At 40.5% G+C, this 21,120-nt stretch overlaps 1 pseudogene; it reads right to left on the reverse strand.

The window, feature by feature from the left end:
* Positions 1-17,887: 17,887 nt before the first annotated feature.
* LOC148937284 (uncharacterized) lies at positions 17,888-20,738 on the reverse strand (annotated as a pseudogene).
* Positions 20,739-21,120: the final 382 nt, after the last annotated feature.

The raw sequence follows: 21,120 nt of genomic DNA on the forward strand, positions 1-21,120 counted from the left end.
TTTATAGCGACAATACCACTAATTTCGTCAGCAAAAAGAGAGCTTGAGGAATTATGGGGAGGGGGGGGAATAAATTTCCATTCAATGCTTTGAGATGGCGCTTCACATGGGTGGTATTTGGGAAGCAGGAATAAAATCATGTAAATACCATTTAAAAAGAGTTGTCAGCGAAACGCGACTCGTTTTCGAGGAATTTATGACTGTTTTAGCTCAAATTGAAGCTTGCTTAAATTCAAGACCGTTATGTCAATTGTCCTCTGATCCTAACGACTTATAGGCTTTGATGTCTGTACATTTTTTAATAGAGGGACCGCTTATTAATCTGCCAGATATCAATGTATTAGACGTCCCTATTAGACATCCCTTAACAGACTTGACAGGCAATTGGCAATTGGCTCAGCGTATAACTTAACATTTTTGGAAGCGATTTTTGGAAGCGAGTGTCAAATACTTAACGTCATTGCAGGGCAAATGCAAATGGACGATCGAAAGAGAAAATCTAGCCGTTAATGATATAGTCTTAATTGTAAATGACAATATGCCACCCTTGCAGTGGAAATTTGACAGAATAATCGAACTTCATCCGGGAATTGATAAAAGAGTTCGCGTGTTAACTATTCAAATCGAAAATGATGTTATCAAGCGTCCAGTCACTAAAGTTTGTAAATTGCCTATCGATGAAAAATAAAATTAATCGGGATTAATTGGTGGGCGGGATGTTGGTGACTAAATAATAAATTTAATTTGTAACCGTTGCTCCGAATTGTGAGCGAACTCGACATGTATTACTAATCGATATATTTGCGAGCGAGATAACAAATAAGAGACCATGATGTGTCATTTGCTTATTAGGTAGGATAATATTTGATACTGTATAAATAGACAAACGTGCGAAAAGACAAGGAGTCAAGATTAAGTAAGCGAACTGAGTAAATTGTAGTAATACGCAGAATAAAGAATTTAGTTGGAGAAACAATTCGATTATCTATTACAAGCCCGTACACTCTTTACCATTTCTCTTTTTATATGCTATATGTCAACAATAATCAGCGGTAAGAATGTAGAAACGCACATCGCATATCGTATAGCGCATCGAGGGCGAGAGAGTACAATAGTATCTCTTTCCTTTTCTCGCAGCGCGTCGAACGCGAGAGAATACAATAGTTTCTCTATTCTCTTCTCGGAGCGAATAAAAATGAATTCGATCATTCGTCGTCCTGTTTGATAATTTTACAAATTTTAAAATCATGGCAACAGTGCATTCAGAAATCGGCGCTGTATATACATGTAAAGACCGAAAGTGTGAAGCAATGCGAAGTACACACATAAAACATGAGGCACGTATATGTGCACCCAGCGTTTTGACTTCAGGGTAAAAGAAAATAGAGATAGCGTACTCTGTCGCGCTCGACGCGCCGAGAACGACGAGAAGAGAACAGAAATATTATCGTACTCTTTCGCCCTCGATGCGATAATCGAGCATTTCGGACATATCTTGGTTATCGCTGACAATTGTTGATATGCGAATGAATTGAAAAGAGTGAGCAGATATTAATGTGAACCAAAACGGAAATTGTTACATATCATTGTATTTTACATATAATATTCAATATAATAAGCTGTTATATAATTTGTTATATAATTTATTAATAGCTGTTATATAATTTTATTTATAAAAATTTTAAATAATACAATGAAAATATATATAAAATTATTTTACAATATATCTTTCAAAATTTCCTTAAAAACTCAAAGTTTCTTATGAGTAATATGTGGACTGTTATGGGGCATCAAAACAAACCCCCACTTTTCCACTGGCGCCAGGGGTGTGGCCTCTAACTGTCAAGATAGGATCTTCATGTGGAAATGGAGCGTTCTGATTGACTGAGGGGCGTGCTGGCGAGGGGGTGGCCGGAGATCATTAGGTAATTAATGGGGCGTTCTGATTGGATTCTGCCATAGTTGCCCAGGCGTGTGATTGGATGGCTTCCAAAGTTGTCCGGAGTGTGATTGGAAAAAATGCTAGACGAAAATACGATGTTTCAGTTATTTCCTCCCTCTCGGGTATCGCTATATTTTTATCCTCTTGCTTGGATTTTACGGTAAAAGCCTCCTTTTTTTCATGTGCAAGTTTCGATAGCTCTTCTTTCTCTGCTTTCATTTGTTCGCATTCCGCTTGTTCTGTTTCCAATCTCTTACTTCTTCATGTAAGGAGATTCAGAAAATTTCGTTTCATAAAAACTCCGCTTTCTGTATTGGAGTCATTGAAGCTTTCATCGGTAAAAGAATTATCATTGCTCGAGTCACAGCTGTCTTCTTGCAATTGCATCCAGTACCTCATTTTGCATGCATTGCATAACACGCAACGAAATTTGTTAGAATTTCGATGAAATCCATGATGATCGCAGCGTAATTCATACTCCTTGTCACTAGGTTTTTGAATGCGGAAGAGATTTCTTCTAGATTATATGTTTCTGCCGAGCGTCTTTTGCAAATAAAATACTTTCTCGCGCCTCTGCTATATATGTAACGCACCCATCGTACACTTTCACGTAGTTCCACCATGAAATGTTCGGAAACGGCTGTTCCGTCAATCCATTCGACCGTGGAAGTTTTGCGAGAGCCAGTTGTTTTCTTTTCTCGATTTTTCAGGGTAATTCGGTGAACGGATATGGTGGCATCACAATCCAATGATCTGCAAAAGCCTCGTTAATCCCGACGAGCGCAACTTTCTTCGGTATAAACTTTCCCTCGATGTCATGGAAATCTTGTATATCGATGATTATATCTATGATGTAGAATATGCTTTTTACGCCAAAGCGGCGTAGTTCGTGTGTCGAGTAAAGCTGAAGCTGTTTTCCGTTATAATTCGAGTAAATATAAGAAGTGACCACAGTGGGGGAGGGGGGGGTGAGGTTTCCCTTACCCACCATTGTCCTTATCCGCTAAAATCTACAATGATAATGATGCGAAGAGTTGATTTCCATTACGTTTTCGAACTCTGCGTAAAGAATACAATTAATCGTTGTTGTAATCGCCTTTTTGCTGGAATCATACCTCTAATTGTAAACTTCCATGTCTGACAAGATTTCAATGTCCTGCGCAATTTGCTGATAAATCGGGAGTAAGATCGAAAGCGAATCTATCGGCATAATCTTCTCTGCTTATGGAATTCCCCTCGTTTAGAAAATGGATGCCAGTTCCCAAGAAGAGAGTGTTATAAGCCTCGATGTAGAGCAGCTCATTTTTTGAAAAATTTGGTTGCAGCGGTCTGCTCGGAATTTGCACGCCATCGGCATATAACGAGAAAAAATTTATACCATAATTTTTTAAATTAAATGGATTTAGCTTTCTATCGCCGTTAAACGCTTTGTTATCGACGAATCCGACTACGCGTTTCAGAAGTTGGCCGAGTATCGCGTTATCAATCGATTCTCCTACCACTCTTGCGTGAATTGTGAACATTTTAACTTCGACTCGTGTTAGAAGATTCTTGGTGGTTGTTTTACTCAATATTCTCGCATGATCGCCTAACACTCCGGAACTTATTTTGCTCTTCTTATGAATAGCATTTAGAATACATATTTTCGACGTTGGCTTCCACGACACAAAACATGACACAAATCTCTCGAACGAGTCTCATTCTAATCTCTACCTCGTTAATTAAAAATGTATCCTGATTAAAGTCGCAATGAAGATGGCCTATTAGATCCAATGAACGTCTTCTTGAACATATCGGACGCATCTTACGAGAGCTTGATTTGGGATTCCCGATTCTAATAGCGCGTCCATATGACCGGGCTCGTCTGTGTTCCAGAGAGAAGAAGTTAGATGGGAAGTTTTTGCCGGTGAAGAATAATTTAGCAATGCTTCGATATACGCGCGGTACGCGTAGGTGTTGTTCGGGAGTGATACGAGTTTTTGATTGAAGTACACATCGATCTGGTTGAACATTGAATGTAGCAGATAATTTACAGGGCCTATTTTGTTTCCTCCTGCCGCTGTTCCAGGGCCGGGTAAACTTTCCATTCATACGCGAAGATTTAGCATGGTATGCGTGAGATAATCTTCTCTGTGTCCGGGTACGACGAATTCTATAGGTGCATCGTCCGCGAGCGAAGTTACTGGTTTGTAATAAATCGTGAATTTTCGATACTGGTTTGAGTAGGTGATAAACTGAAAAAATCAAGCTCGCTCTTTAAACATTCGCTCGAGTGAGTGGAGAAAGGACATATTTCTCAAACTTACAATTCACTCGCGTCAGTTAAACGAATATATCGAATATAGTGCGCTTTTTCCCGCTATTTCGTCGATATTTCGCCAATTTTTTAGTTTTTTTCGCCGCTGTTTTCCTTTTTGATGATTTTTTATTCGTTTTTTTCACGCCAATTTTCGACGATTTCTTTTTTTTAGACCGACTCGTCTGTTTACGAACAGAGCTTCTCCCGGATTTACCGGTGCGTGCCTCCAAAGGGAAAATGAGCCACGCGCATTTTTGCGGATGTTTTATATCCCAATCCCTTCATTAATTCACTTATATTTTCTCTGGGCTTTTCTCTTGAGATTTCTACCCGATTCCTTGAGTCGCGTTTTGAGAGCTTCCTTGAACGGAATATTGTTTTCAACATCCTTTATTACACCAATTCCGCGTAAAGTTTCTTTCCCGAGTGCACGTATTCCCCTGCGTACATAAGGAAGTGCCCTTCTAAATAATCCTCCGAGGAAACTTCCGATCCCGTGACTACGTTGATAGGATGAATCGACGAAAATTCGAGGAATTCCTTCTCCCCTACCTCCACCGTTCTTTCGTAATACGTCGTATTCCATTTATTTTGGGGATGATTAGTTTTTTCTCAAAGCTCCTAGACTTTCCACCGCAAATGGTAATTAACGGACACGTCTAAAGTGTAATGTTGCTATCAGCGTTCCGGATTCGAATGGTATTTTTTCTCCACGATAATCTTTTATTTCTATTTCAATTTTACGGAATTTCGTTTGACGCAATGGAGTATATTGCAGAATGGAGAAATATTTTATCAAATTCGTCCCGTACGTGTAATTACAGCCGGGTATATCGACTGGAACGATTCGAAGAAGCGGGCTTCGCGTATCGCCGGTTATGTAAGGCTCGCAAATATCACAATAAACGTACATTTTATCAGGGATACGCGCGATAGGCTACAGGATTTTACAGGAAGATATAACACGACCTCCACCACTGACGATAAAACCGAGTTTGAAAAACGGATTAATTCGTTGGAATTAGGTAATTTGTGATGGTAAAAAAGAGTGGCATTTGGTATCGATTCATTGGTATCGATTCTCCCCAATATTTGAAAAATATTAGCCGACAGATTTATATTAATATAATAAACGAGAGTACAGTTTTCGTCACATTCGACGCTTATGAGGACATTACCGCCAGAGCTTTTTTTGTAGGTCGAAAGTGAAATGCGAATCGATGTATCTACACTCTCATTAATCGCGTAAATAAGCTCCTCTTTAGTTTCATGAGCACCTGTCCGTAAGTGTGATTCACCATAAACTTATCAACATTTTTCTCGTCTTTTACGTTCTTCAAATCGGCAAATCTAATCTTATTATCGTTTTGACGTACGTGAAAAAACTGGAGGGAAATTAAATCTCGCTAAGTAATCTCGCGACTTCCCATACTCCGAATAAATGTACACCATGAGGTAATTGTGTGGTGAAAGAAGAGATTATACTTCCCGGAAAATACTTTTTACTGCTATCGGTCGGAAAAATCATGAAAAATTGCTCCTCCTCCATCTTGGAGAAAAGTTAAACTCGAAGCGGGGATCCAGCTGTCGAATTTGCTGGAATATTCTCGCCAGTTAACTAACAGCTATTTATTAGTACCGCGTCCTCTGCTCTTTATCACACGGTGATAAACTCTTCTTCCGCCAAGTTTTTATTGACTCATACTAATTCTTGTTCATAAAAAATCCCATCGATGTGTTCATCCGATAAATCGCACAATTCGTACACGTGGAGTTTTCGCCAATGGAGAACGCGACAAACTCGAAATATCTCCTCGCTCTACCGCGCTTCGTATCCTTTCTCGAAAGTGGCTTTCACTCTACTGACACGTACAAGATCGTTAACATCGTATTTAGCCTTTCGCTCTACCGCCGCACTCTTCTCTCTCCTCCTATTCCATATTTTCCATATTTTATGCAATGCGGGCATTTTCTCTCGTAACGGTCGCCGGTTGCATCCTGGTGGACGAATGAGGGGTGTGATTGTAAGCGCACACGATATCTTGCAATACATCGATGTAATGCCGCATATTTTTATGCGTAAAATAGCGCCACATTCGCTTCTTCAACGTTCTATTGAAGCGTTCAACGACGACGACGACGATAACGGCTTTGATGTTTGGATTGCGAGCTACGCGATAACGTATGTCTCTTTCTTTCAGAAAATCTTGCAACGGTCGTGCGATAAATTCTTTACTCTTGTCGGTTTGTAAGTACACAAGCACTCGTCCATCGCTTCTCAAGAGAATGTTTTGGAAGTCCTTGTCACGCAATTACTCGTTTTATCCCACAACGGTTCCATCCAGACAAATTTACTAAGTACGTCGATAATCACGAGCAGATAAGAAAATCCGTCATTATAACTCTTGAGACTATGAGGTTCGATCAAATCGGCCTCCCACAGATCGTCGATATTCATCACATTGTAACGTAATCATAGAAATTTTCGCTTCGAGGAGCGGTGCATTGTGTACGCGTTTTGCGATTCGAGCCAGCGAGCTACTTCTTTATGTGAGATTCGGTTTAGCTGCACACGTTAGGTTATCCGTTGCCGAATACTCCGCATAATGCCCGCATAAGGATCGTAGTACAAATTTTCAAGCTCATTTCAATTCACTCCAATCGAGTAAACGTCTCTTTCTTGTTTGTGGAGAATCTTTCATAAAGATTATAGGAATATCGGTTTTACGAAAACACGGTAAATAAAACAATGCACAATTCGCTCGCTCTTCCTCGCTCTTGCATTTTTTTTCCTTTTTCATGCGTCGTACCTTCCTCATCCCCGTCGTTGTCGTCGTCGTCGTCGTCGTCGTTGAAAGTTTTCTTGGTATTTTCGGAGTGGAACTTGCTCGTGGTGGCGATAATATCTCGACAAATGTGGTTGCTAACAATTCCTTATTTCCTACAGCCGGGGTGCTTGTCGTACACAATAATCATGCAACTGACCTCTTCCTATTGCTTTCACGGTTTTTCTCTCGCGTATCGCATTGTTTATCAGTTACGTGATATTCGAATCTTTTATGATGTTACCCTCGATAGTCACAATTCCTTCTTCGTTCCAAGTAATTCTCGCGAGTACTACTTTATTAATCAAATGTTTCAAAAGTAAACGTGCCTTGGCACGAAAACTTTTCGGCATATTTTCTAATATTTTGTCGACGCTTTGCCGCTCGCGCTTACGCAAAGACTCGGCCCGTAATGTATTATTTACATATTCTTCGAGGAGGTTTGTTCGATGTTTGTGATTCCGCTACGTCTCTCGCGCATCTGAATTGTTCTCATCGGTAGTGTTACGCGTTGAATCTTCCTTTTGCGTTTTATCAAAATGAAGATATCGCCAAAGTACTTCCTTATACAATTTCCATTTCTCGCTTACATTGCGCGGAGTGGATGAATTAAGAATCCTGTTCATATCTGAATCGAGTCATGATAAAGGCGTACCGAGTGTTTGTACGGAATTTAAATTTTTTCCTTGTATCGTCTCCGAATTCTGTCGTACGGTGTTCCGTTGTGCCTATTACCGATGCGGATGTTGTTAGAACCGATGCTGCATTCTTTCGAGATTATCCAGAAATTCGAATCATAGATAGAAATCAAGACCATCTTCTTTGCCCTTTCCATAATTCGACTTCTTTTCTCTCGAACTACTCTCCGATAATTTTTGAAAATAGGAAGGATAGTATAAGCCCGATAAGATACGGTAAAAATCCGCCTCGCTATAGTAATAGTTTTTTCTTACTTTTCCAATTACAACGTTTTCTCGCTAAGTGACGCAAAGTTGCTTTATATCTGCTTAGACGAATTTTTTCTGCGTTCGAGTGAAACGTTATCCTTGAGAGTATTGAAAACGCACTCACAGAATGAATTTTCGTCCGCCCAGCGTAAGAAAGAGACGCGCTGATTTTTGTTCAAATAACACAGTGCTTCGAGAAGACAGATATTTTTCTTACCGATCGAACATTCCGCGATTTTTCTCGCATTAATCGATGACATTCTCTTTTTCATCACGAGGAACTTGCGCGACTGCCGCGAGAGAATACGTGGACGATATTTTTATACAAAATTTCTGGAAAAAGATCTGTGCACTACATAAACATAATTCACCATATCATCGGGAAATATACACGTGCGAAAACGATACTCGTCCGGAATCGATTGTTTTAGATCGAGCAATAAATATCCGTGAGATTGAGATGTGGCGTTGTAGTATGCTTCCTCGAGAAACTTTGGATCGTTCGGATAGACTTGACGAGTGACGAATTTACGCGCGATCCCGTGGATTTTTGGAAAACCACAAAGTAATTCGCGTTCAGAGATATGTCGCGTTGTCCACGCCCCTGATGAAAGAGATTTTGTGTGATGAGAATTACGCTAAGATTCTTATGATGACTTCCCTTGGTAAACAGATCTACGATCGCTTCGCTCGAGGACGATTTTCTCATAAGATCGTCAATTATTATCAATTTCGGACGAACTGGATCGCTAGAATAATCTTCTGGACGCGGTAATCTCTCGTGAAATTCGATTGCCGCAACGAAATCTCGAGTTTCGTGTTGAAGCTTTTGATAAGCATCCTGCCATTCTGCGTAATAAAACAAAATTCTTTCGAAACGTACATCGGCCATTTCGAATAAATGACGAAGAAATATCTTCACAAAGACCGTTTTCCCACATCCTGTGGGACCGCACAATCGACGTCCACGGATGTTTCCACTGTACATATATTTTACGAAATGCCAGATTCGCGTCTGTGCGCGATTTCATAAAGGCTAATGGTTGTGAAGGGGTTGTAAGATTATCCCCGCGACCGGGCCCACCGCGGCGAAAATACGCTTGCGCCAGCGTTCCCCGCAAAGGCTAGTGAGAACCGCGGGACAGAGGCGTGCTGATTCATCCCCGCGTGAGGAAGCTTATCCTCGGAGATGCTCGCGCCAGCGTTATAAACAGCGTTATAAGTTAGCCGTATAGTTTGCGTTAAAAAATTAAAGATAAAATCATTTTTCTTAAATATAAAATATTTTTATATGAAATGAAAAATCTTTTTTAAAATTTATTCTATATATATTCTTACCTACCTCTATAAACGGTATCGTTTTTATAAAAAAAATACAGAGTACGCGAGGGAAATTAAAGAGATCAAATTTTTCTGTGTATGTAAATGCTTTATTTTTAAAAATGGTGGAAGGAAGGCGGAAAGAAATTACAAGAAAAAAACATGTTTTAAGAAATATAATTTTTATAAATTTATTTAAGATAAATCGAAAATCAATTTTATAAAAATAAAACTTCTTAATTTTAAAATTACAATATTTACTTAAAATATAAATTAATATTAGCACATGTACATATTTACATTATTTTTACATCTCGTTCTCTGAAAAATATATTTTAAAAATTTCTTACAATCTTTGACTGGGGGCGGAATACTTGATTATTTAAAAAAGATCTGGACAAGAAAATTTATTCTAATGCATAACTATACGGATAACGATTATTAATAAATCTACAGCAATACCGGCGCGCATATCTTTGTTTCATCTCGCGTAACAACGTCGTGAAACGCTGTGCGTCGAATTGCACTAAAATGTAGATTTATCGATAGACCGGCTTTGTCTCGTCTTGTTCTTTTCTTTTCTATTAACATATTCTTAATATTGCTAAAATTTATTAACCTGCTATTCGGTGAATTTAATACCCTTAATTTTACATGTTTCATGTGTGCGTCCTGACGGAGTACGAACAATGTAAAATTTCGTAAAATTTCGGACCACCGGAAACGAATTCGAGCTACCGCGGCCGTAGCTACTCTCGAACTCGTCTGTTATATCGTTCAGGAAATTCCTCGTACGCGGTTCATACTCATTCGGATCGCCGGTACTAATATATATACACGAATCAGTATCATAATATAAAACCCGTTTATCCAATAATTCTAAATAACTGTACAATTTTAACGCGCTTGCGCCGTTGTGTATGCCGCGATCACAACGTTCGTAAGCGAAGAATGTACGATCGCCTCTTTTCGGAATCGCCACGAAACATATATTACCTCGTCGTTTATGGATAAAATACCGGTTATCTCGTGCTCAGGACTCGTAAGCAAAGTTATAAATTGGTGGTGAGATTTTACAATTTCGGTATTCGGCAAATTGAATCGTTGGCCGAATTTTCTCCAAAATGAATTTAAACAAAGCTTAGCAACCGAACGTAAATCGGGATTGCGTGCGATGTTTCGCCTATCAAGTGTGATACCCTCGGTTTCCTCATATTCCCGAAGGTAATGCTCCTTAGTATCATCATCAGCGTCTTTCTTGCATTCGCTCGGCCAGCTGCTCGCTTCTTGTTTTAATTGCAAAAAGGTATTAATATATTCGGCAAACAGTCCGCCTTGACGAGTATTGCTATCATATCGCGCGACTTTATATTCCCAAATCTCGCTCACATGCGTCACGAGATAACCCTTTTCGATGGCTTTGCGTAACAAGATACCGAGATACCCTCGAATTCTCGATCCGCCGGGCTCTCGTGAGTACACTTAATCCGTGAAAACGTTTCGCAGCAACTCCGATACGACATAAGACAAACAATAATTTACCTCGTACGCTATACGGTAGTACCGGATGAAAGAGATCACTTGATGGGAGTACTTTACATCGCATGAGATCTTCTATCGAGTTGAAATTTGGCGATATCCCGATTAATGAAGACACTCTTGCCCGACGTAAATTTTAGGATGCCCGAGAAAACGATCGAGAAAACGACGGTTTTCAATACGAAGGGATATAAAGAACATACGACGTAACGTATTTTTTCCGTACCTGAAACTTCGTATCATGTGACGATATTTCCCGTGCGTCCATCATAAAATGCTTCACGAGGATCGAGAGGAATGTTCTTTAGTAACGGATGATCCTTAAGAAAATTCTGCATTTCTCTATTATTCGAAATGTCTCGATCGAAGGAGCACTCCCATTTCTCCACCACATGGTAATCACGTTTAGGCGCCATAACATCGCGAGCGTCCGTTCGTAGCGCGCGTCGATCGTATCCCTACGATTCGCAGACAAAAGCGTACTATCGCGATTTACTTTAAAACATGAAGGGCACTCATGCTAGAAACAATCATGAAATTGTAGCACTCAGCGCCGTGATTCATTTTCCGTAACCATTTTGTAATATCCAACGACGGGCGTGCCATCGACTTTATATTCGCGACCTCGCCCCGCGTGAATAATGGGATGTCGGAGTTCGCGTTCCATCCATACCAACCACTGCAGAACTTTGTGCGATTGCCTTGTCAACGTTTCTGTAACCGTCCGGCGGAATGACTCCTATTTCCTCCTCACGCAAAAAGTTTTTATGAAAAACTCTCATGCATATGGAAGCGATAGTCGTACATTCTTCAAACGGACATACGTTTCCACATTCTAAAAATATTTTTCTAAAACCTATGCACGCTCGTCAAAGGATATCTACATCAGTAATAAGTGGGCCATGGCGCGTCAAAACAAATCCCCACCACCTTCCCACTAGCGCCAGGGGCGTGGCCTCCGACTGGCAACTACGTGGAAATGGAGCGTTCTGATTGGTCGGTGGGAGGTGATAATTAGGTAATTAGTGGGAGCGTTCTGATTGGCTGACTCCGTAGCTGCCCGGCGCGTGATTGGCTCTAGCCATAATGCCCCAAGTGTGCGATTGGTTGTCAAAATGCTAGACGAAAAGTAGGGGAAGAGGGAGAAAGTGTCTGGGACCAATCGGAGTCCGAAAACAAAATGGCGTCTGCGAAAAAAAATATGACGGGTCTGTAAAAGGAATATACTTGTCGAGAATGGAATGCGATTTTTTGTGACACGCGGGATGGAGCGAAGAGAAGAAAATCAATTTTTTGTGGGATTTTATTGGCTGTATATGGGATATGAAGAATCACGTTTTTCTTAGGGCGAAAGGTTTCTCAAAGCCTCATAGTCGGTGAATTTAGATAAATTTCTCGACTCGTTTGTCATTTTTTTGTATGGAGGAAATGTAGATTACAAGTGAATATAGGTTTTGAAGACGCAAGATTTGTCGGAGTATAATAACCGTTAGAATTATTCAGCGTATCGTATGGTATTTGGGGGAGGAAAACAGGAACGGACAGGTTCACACTAGAGGTTTCTCGACGACGACGACGATGACGACGAGCTTGGAGTTATACAAGACTTTTATCCTATGACAAATACGCTGGTTGAAAAGATTTTCTAGATATAAAATTCCAGATTTTTCTAACATTAGGATTTATACACTAGCGAGATTATTTTCCCTAATTCTATGGTAAACAAACGAAAAATATTTAAAAACGAATAGATATTTCTAGCCTGGAATTATGTGGCTAAAACCAACTTTAGATCAGTGGGAAAGGAAGTAAAAGAGACAAAGAATTTATGTTACAAAAAAAATTAGGTTTATTGTTATATCATTATACATATTATATCATAATAGTGTTTCTTTAATGTTTAATTATTCTTAAAAGTGCAAGTTTGTATATGACAGCACGTTACATGAGATTTTTCACATTTCTTTTTTCCATGAAGAAAAATTTTACGAAATAATTGTACGATTAGCTTATCATTATCTTCGTAATCTTCGCTGAATATTTTGAGAAATTGTTTAAGCTTATAACCGCGAGACAAATAATAAAGAAATACGCAGCAATATTGTCCACAGGTCTGAGAAAATGTGTCTTGTAATCGCACGATGTTCCATTTATGAGTAGTAGAGTTTCGTCGAAGTCGTAGATTGAATCTGGAATCCAGGGGTGGTAGTCCGTAGCTATCGAAATACGTGCCTTCTCCGCGCTTGTCTAAGTAGAAAGCAACTCAGTTTTGCCCAAGATTATCCGTGTTCGCGACGATGGCCGTCGACTTCGTCCCTCGGGATTCTGTCGGCAGGATACACACCCGCATGTCCGACACTGAGATGATGCAACGCTCGTAAGATTTCGAGCAAATTCATCTTTCGCAGAGAGGAATGATGTTTGACTTGTTTCTTGGCTCGCCGGTGTCGTTATATTTTTATCCTCTTGCGAGGATTGTACGGTAGAAGCTTCCTTTTTTTTACGCTTGAGTTTCGATAGATCTTCTTTCTCCGCTTTTATTTGTTCGCACCTCGCTTGTTCTTCTTTTAATCTCTTATTTCTCCACGTAACGAGATTCGGAAAATTTCGTTTTATTGTAAAAACTTAGCTTTCTGTATCACTGTCATCGAAACTTTCATTGATAAAAGAATTAGCATTGCTTATGTCGCAGTTCCCTTCTTGAGATTGCATCCAATATCTCAATTTGCATGCATTGCGTAACGCGCAATGAAATTTGTCGGAATTTCGATGAAACCCGTGATGACTGCAGCGCAATTCATGTTCTTCGCCTTCCGACAGGTTTTTGAAAGCAGGAGAGATTCCTTCTAGATTATATACGTTTCTTGCGAGTGTATTTTCCAAATAATGTATCTTCTCTCGACCTCGGGTGTACATGTAACGCGCTTGCCGTGCAATTTCACATAGTTCCGCCACGAAATGTTTGGAATTGACTGTTCCGTCAAACCACTCGATCCCATGGAAGTTTCGAAAGAGCCAGTTGTTTTCTCGTCTGTATTTTTCGGGTAATTCGACAAATGGATATGGAGGCATCATAATGCAGTGACTTATGAATGCTTCGTTAATGGCGACAACTGCTACTTCCTTCGGCATAAACTTCCTCTCAGCGTCGCGGAAACCTTGTATATCGATAACTATATCCATGATGCATACAATATACTTTTAATTTGTTTTGCACGAAGTGACGACGTTCGCGTCTAAAACAAAACTGCGGCTACTTTTTGTTAAGCTTTCGAAGAAATAGAAATAGAAAAATAGATAACGGTGGGAGGGGAAAAATTTGAGTATGTCTCATCCGCTAAAATCAACGATAATTTGATGCGAGGAATCGATCTCTAACACGTTATCGAATTCTGCGTAAACGATACAATTAATCGTTGAGGCAATAGCTTTTTCAAATCGTACCTCTAATCGTAAACTTCCATGTCTGACAAGATTCCAATGTCCAGCGCAATTTGCCGATAGATCGGGAGTGAGATCGAAAGCGAAAAGCGTGAAACTTTTGACATAATCTTCTCTGCTTATAGAATTCTCCTCGTTTAGAAAATGGATGCCTGTTCCTGAGAAGAGGGTGTTATAAGCTTCGACATAGAGCGGATGGTCTTTTGAGAAATTCGGTTGCAGCGGTCTACTCGGAATTTGCACGCCATCGGCATATAGCGAGAAGAAATGTATGCCGTAATTTTTGAAATTAAATGGATTTAACTTTCTGTCGCCGTTAAATTTTTGTTATCGACGAATCCGACTATTACTCGTTTCGGAAGTTACCCGAGTATCGCGAGTTATCAATCGATTCTCCTACCATTCCGGCGTGAATCGTGAATATTTTAACTTCGACTCGCGTCAGAGGATACTTGGCAATTGTTTTACTCAGCATTCTCGCATGTTCGAGTAACACTACAGGGCTTATTTTTGCTCTTTTTATGAGTAAACTAGCATCTAAAATGCTATTTGTATTTTCGACGTTGAGTTGCTTTCCATGAGGCAAAACGCATCTCTCGAGCGAACGAGTCTAACCTCCATTCCGTTAATTAAAAATTTATCCTGATTAAAGATGTCACAATGAAGATGACCTATTAGATCTACCGAACGTTCTCCTTGGATGTATCGGGCGCGTCTCACGAGAGCTTGATTGGGGTTGTCCGATTCTAATAGCGCGTCCATATAATCGGGTTCGTCCGTGTCCCATAGACAGGAAGTCAGATGAGAAGTTTTTGCTGGTGAAGAATAATTTAACAATGCTTCGATGTACGCGCGGTACGCGTAGGCGTTGTTTGGAGGTAATACGAGTTTTTGATTGAAGTACACGTCGATCTGGTTGAACATCGAATGTAGTAGATGATTCACAGGGCCTACTTTGTTTCCTTCTGCTGCTCCTCCTCCTTCTCCTCCTCCTCCTCCTGTCGATGTTCCAGGACCGGGTAAACTTTCCATTCGTACGCGAAGGCTTAGCATGGTATGCGTGAGATCTAGATAATCTTCTCCGTGTCCGGGTACGACGAATTCTATAGGCGCGTCGCTCGCGAGGTTACCGGTTTGTAATAAACCCATTGCGAATTCTCGATACTGGTTTGAGTAGGAGGTAAACTGAAAAGATCGAGCTCGCTCTTTGAGCACTCGCTCGAGTGGATATGAAGAAAGGACATATCTCTCAAATTTACGAAGTGCGTCAGTTAAGCGAATATATCGGATACGGTGCGCTTTTTCCCGCTATTTCGTCGATGTTTCGCTGCCTTTTTAATTTTGCCCGCTTTCCTCTACGATGATTTTTTTTAACGTTTTTTTCACGCCAATTTTCGATGATTTCTTTTTTTTACTGGCTTGTCTGCGTTTACGAACCGCGCTTCTCCCGGATTTAGCGGTGCGTGCGTTGTGTCCTCCGAAGGGAAACTGACCCGGTCGTATTTTCGCGGATGTTTTATATCCCGAGCCCTTCATCAAGTTACTTATATTTTCTTTGGCTTTTCTCTTAAGATTTCCGCCCGATTCCTTGAGCCGTGTTTTGACTGCTTCCTTGAACGGAGTGTTGTTTTCAACATCCTCTATCACGCCAATTTCGGCGCGTAAAGCTTCTTTCCTGACTGCGCGCATTCTCCTGCTTAGATAAGGAAGTACTCTTCTAAATAATCCTCCGAGGAAACTACCGATCCCATGACCACGCTGATAGACTGAACCGACGAAAATTCGTGGAATTCCGCCTCCCCTGCCTCCGTTTTGCATTTCGTAATACTCGTCGTATTCCATAGAGGTTTAGTTTTTTTCTCAAAGCTTCGTAGACTTTCCACTGCGAATGGTAATTAACGGACGCGTCTAAAATGTAATGTTACTATCAACGTTCCGGATACGAATGGTATTTTTTCTCCATGGTGATGTTATATATCTATTTCAATTTTATGGAATTTCGTTTGACGCAAAGGAGTATATTGCAAAATGGAGAAATATTTTACTAAATTCGTCCCGTACGTGTAATTACATCCGGGAATTTCGGTTGGAACGATTCGAAGAAGCGGACTCCGCGTATCGCCGGTTATGTAAAGCTCGCAAATGTCGCAATAAACGTACATTTTATCAGGGATACCGTGCCATAGATTACAGGGTTCTGCAGATGGTCCAGAAAGATACAGCGCGTCCAATACCGATGGCATAACCGAGTTTCAAAAACGGCGTTAATTCGTCGGAATTAGCTAACTTGTGACGGTAAATTGTGGCGGTATCATCGATGTTGATCCTTAATATTTGAAAAATATTAGCTGGCAGATTTATATAATGAACGAGAGTACAGTTGTCGTCACAATCGATGCTTATACGGACATTACCACCTGAGCCTTTTCGTAGTTCGAAAATAAAATGCAAATCGCTGCGTCTGCACTCTTTATTAATCGCGTAGATAAGATCCTCTGTATTTTCATAAATCCCTGTAAGTGCAATTCTTTCACCGTAAACTTATCATCATTTTTCTCATCTTTTACGCTCTTCAAATCAACAAATCTAATCTTATTATCGTTTCGACGTACGTGAAAAAGACTGGAAGGAAATTGAATCTCGCTAAGCGCGACTTCTTATTCCCCGAATAAATGTACGCCGTGAGGTAATTGAGTGATGAAAGAAGAGCATGTATTTCCCGGGAAATACTTCTTACTGCTATCGCTCGGAAGAACCATAAAAATTGCTCCTCTTCCATCTTGGAGAAAAGTTAAACTCGAAGCGGGAATCCAATTGTCGTGAATTTACTGGGATATCCTTGCCAGCTAACTAGCAGCTGTTTATTAGCACCGCGTCTTCTGCTTTTTATCACGCGCTCGACTAAACTCTTCCTCCAAATTTCCTTCTCCAAATTTTTACTGACCTGTACTAATTCTTGTTCATAAAAAATCCCATCGATGTGTTCACCCGATAAGTCGCACAATTCGTACACGCGGAGTCTTCGCCAAGAACGCGACAAACTCGAAATATTTCCTCGCTCCACCGCGCTTCGTATTCTTTCTCGAAAGTGGCTTTTGTTCTACTGACACGAACGAGATCGTTAACATCGAATTTAGCCTTTTGTTCTACTACTTTCGACGCTCCCTTCTCTCTCTCGCCTCTACGCCGCTCCATATTTTCGCGTGCAATGCGAGCATTTTCTCTCGTATCGGTTGCCGGTTGCATCCTGATGACGAATGATGAGTGTGATTGTAAGCACGCACGATTTCTTGCAGCACTTCGATGTAACGCCGCGTATTTTTATGTGTAAAATAGCACCACATTCGCTCCTTTAACGTTCTATTGAAGCATTCAACGACGGCGGCTTTGACGTCTGGATTGCGAGTTATTCGATAATGTATACCTCTTTCTTTTAAAAAATCTGGCATCGGTCGCGTGATAAATTCTTTACCCTTGTCGGTTTGCAAGTACACGGATACTCGATCATCGCTTCTCGAGAGAATATTTTGGAAGGCGCTTGTCATGCAATTGCTCGTTTTATCCCACAACGGTTCTACCCAGACAAATTTACTAAGTATGTCGATAATCACGAGAAGATAAGAAAATCCGTCGTTGTAACTTTTGAGATTACGGAGTTCGATCAAATCGCCTCCCACAGATCGTCGATATTCGTCACGTTGTAACGCAATCGCGGAAATTTTCGTCTTGACGGACGGTGCAGCGTGTACGCGTCTTGCGATTCGAGCCAGCGAGCTACTTCTTTACGGGAGAAATTCGGTTTAGCGGCACGTGACAAGTTATCCGTTGCCGAATACCCCGCAGTGCGCTGGATCGTAATACAAATTTTCAAGCCTGGTCATTTCAATTCGCTCCAATCGAGTAAGAGTTTCCTTCTTGCCTGTCGAGAATCTTTCGCGAAGGTTATAGGGATATCGTCTTTACGAAAACGCGGCGAAAGAAACAATACGCACTTCGCTCGCTCTTCTTCTTCGGTCTTTCGGCGTTTTTGTCCCTTTCTCGTGCGTCGTACTCTTTTCCGCGTCGTCGCCGTCGACGTCGCCGGCGTTGACGTTGAAAGTTTTCTCGGTATTTTCGGAGTGGAACTCGCTTGTGGTGATGATAATATCTTGACAAATGTGATTGCTAACAATTCCTTATTTCTTACGAGTACAGACGGGGTGTTTGTCGTACGTAGTAATCGCGCGAACTGACCTCTTCCTATTGCTTTCACGGTTTTTCTCTCACGCATCGCGTCGTTTATCAGTTCCGTGATATTCGAATCTTTTATAACGTCACCATCGGTAGTCACGATTCCTTCCTCGTCCCAAGTAATTCTCGCGGGTACTGCTTTATCGATTAAATGTTTCAAAAGTAAACGCGCTTTGGCACGAAAACTTTTCGGCACCTTTTGTAATATTTTTTCGACGCTTTGCCGTTTGCGCTTACGCAGAGATCGCCACGTAATATATTATTTACTTGCCCATCAAGATGAGAAAGTTTGCTCAATGGTTGTGATTCGCGCGCTGGTTCCACTATGTCCCCCTCCTGCGCATCGGAATTGTTCTCATCGGCGGCGTTACGCGTCGAATCTTCCTTTTGCGCTTTATCAAAATGGAGATATCTCCAAAGTACTTCTTTATACAATTTTCATTTCTCGCTTACATCGCGCGGAGTGGGAGAATTAAGAATTTTGCTCATATCGGAATCGAGCCATGACAAAGACGTTCCGGGTGTTTGTACGGAAATTAAATTTTCTTCATGTATCGTCTCCGAATTCTGCCGCATGGAATTTTCCCTAATGCCTATTTCCGTTTGCTGCTATTATTGGAGACAATGCTGGATTCTGTCGAGATTTTCCGTGGAAATCAAGACCATCTTCTTTGCCCTTTCCATAATTAGGTTTACACACACACACACACACACACACACACACACACACACACACACTCTCTCTCTCTCTCTCTCTCTCTCTCTCTCTCTCTGACTATTCTCCGATAATTTTCGAAAATAGGAACGAAAGTATAGGCCTTATGAGATAGGATAAAAATCCGCCTCGTTATAATAATAGCTTTTTCTTACTTTTCCAATTACCGTCTTTTTTCGCTATGCGACGCAAAAATGCTTTATATTTGCTGAGATTTTTTTTAGAACATTCGAGCGGGACGTTACCCTTGAGAATATTGAAAACGCACTCGCAGATACAACGAATGAATTTTTCATCCGCCTGACGTAAGAAAGAGGCAATTTTTGTTCAAATAACACAGCGCTTTGAGAAGACAGATATTTTTCTTACCGATCGAACGTTCTGCGATTTTTCTCACATTAACCGAAGATGCTCTTCTCTTCTTCATCGCGAAGAAGTTGCGCGACTGTCGCGAGAGAATGCGAGTACGATACTTTTATACGAAACTTCCAGAAAAGGATCTACGCGATACGTAAACGTAGTTCAGCGTATCATCGGGAAATATGCACGTGCGAAAACGATACTCGTCGGGAGTCGATTGTTTCAGATCAAGCAATAAATATTCGTGAGGTTGAGACGTGGCGTCGTGATACGCTTCCTCGAAGAACTTTGGATCGTTGGGATAGACTTGTCGAGCGAGATGGCGGATTTGCGCGCAATCTCGTGGATTTTGGAAAACCGCAAAGTAATTCGCATTGAGAGATATATCACGTTATCCACGACCCTGATGAAAGAGATTTTGCGTGATGAGAATTACACTGAGATTCTTATGATGACTTATGACTTCCCTTGGTAAACAGATCCACGATCGCTTTGCTCGAGGATGATTCCCTCATAAAATCGTTAATTATTATCAATTTCGCGCGCGATGGATCGTTAGAATAATCTTCCGGACGCGGTAATCCCTCGTGAAATTCGATTGCGGAATCTCCAGTTTCGTATTGAAGTTGCTAATAAGCATCCTGCCATTCGGCATAATAAAACAAAATTCTCTCAAAGTAGACATCTCCCATAACGGATAAATGACGAAGAAATCTCTTTACAAAGATTGTTTTTCCACATCCCGTCGGTCCGCACACGATCGACGTCCACGGATGTTTCCAGCGTACATCCATTTCGCGAAATGAATGTCTTGCGCGTCGTACTTAGATATAAACAAAGGAATAACAAAGGGATGGAACACTTGAGGTTCTTGATTTTTTCTCAGAGAAATTTTTGAGATTTTTGAGATTAGCTTACTCGCGGAAGGGCCCCACCGCGGTGAAGATGTGCTCGCGCCAGCATCTTTGCGAAATGAGCTCGTACTCGTCCGTGACAAACTTCGTTCGTACGCTCGTGCGAGCGTCCACCGCGAGAGTACCGTCGCTTACGAGCTTGTACGCGGTGTTCCTCGAAAACTAATTCAAGCCGGAGAAACTTACTCGCGGAAAAAATAATTGAATACTTATTATTACGGACACAAAAATTTATAACTTTTTCTTTTACAAAAAGTAACTTAAAAAATCATAACTTATGCGATTATAATTTAGGATTATAATTTAAAAGATATTTTACAAAGTATTTTAAAGATTCTTTATTGTAAATTCAAAGTATTTTCTGTATAAAAAATTAGTGATAAAAAAAAGTTATAGGAAAATTATAGGAAAATGGGAAAAAATTGGATTTAAAAATTTAATTTTACAAAATTTTTATTATACTTTTTCTTACAATTAGAGAAATAAATATTTTTATTACATTTTTTCTTAATAACTAAACGCAAATTTACATTTGTAATTTTACATTTTCTAATCAAAACTTCATATAATATACATTTTTCAAATTTC

Source organism: Pogonomyrmex barbatus, unplaced genomic scaffold (assembly GCF_055798465.1).
Source record: "Pogonomyrmex barbatus isolate J1 unplaced genomic scaffold, ASM5579846v1 scaffold15, whole genome shotgun sequence".
Taxonomy (NCBI): Eukaryota; Metazoa; Arthropoda; class Insecta; order Hymenoptera; family Formicidae; genus Pogonomyrmex; species Pogonomyrmex barbatus.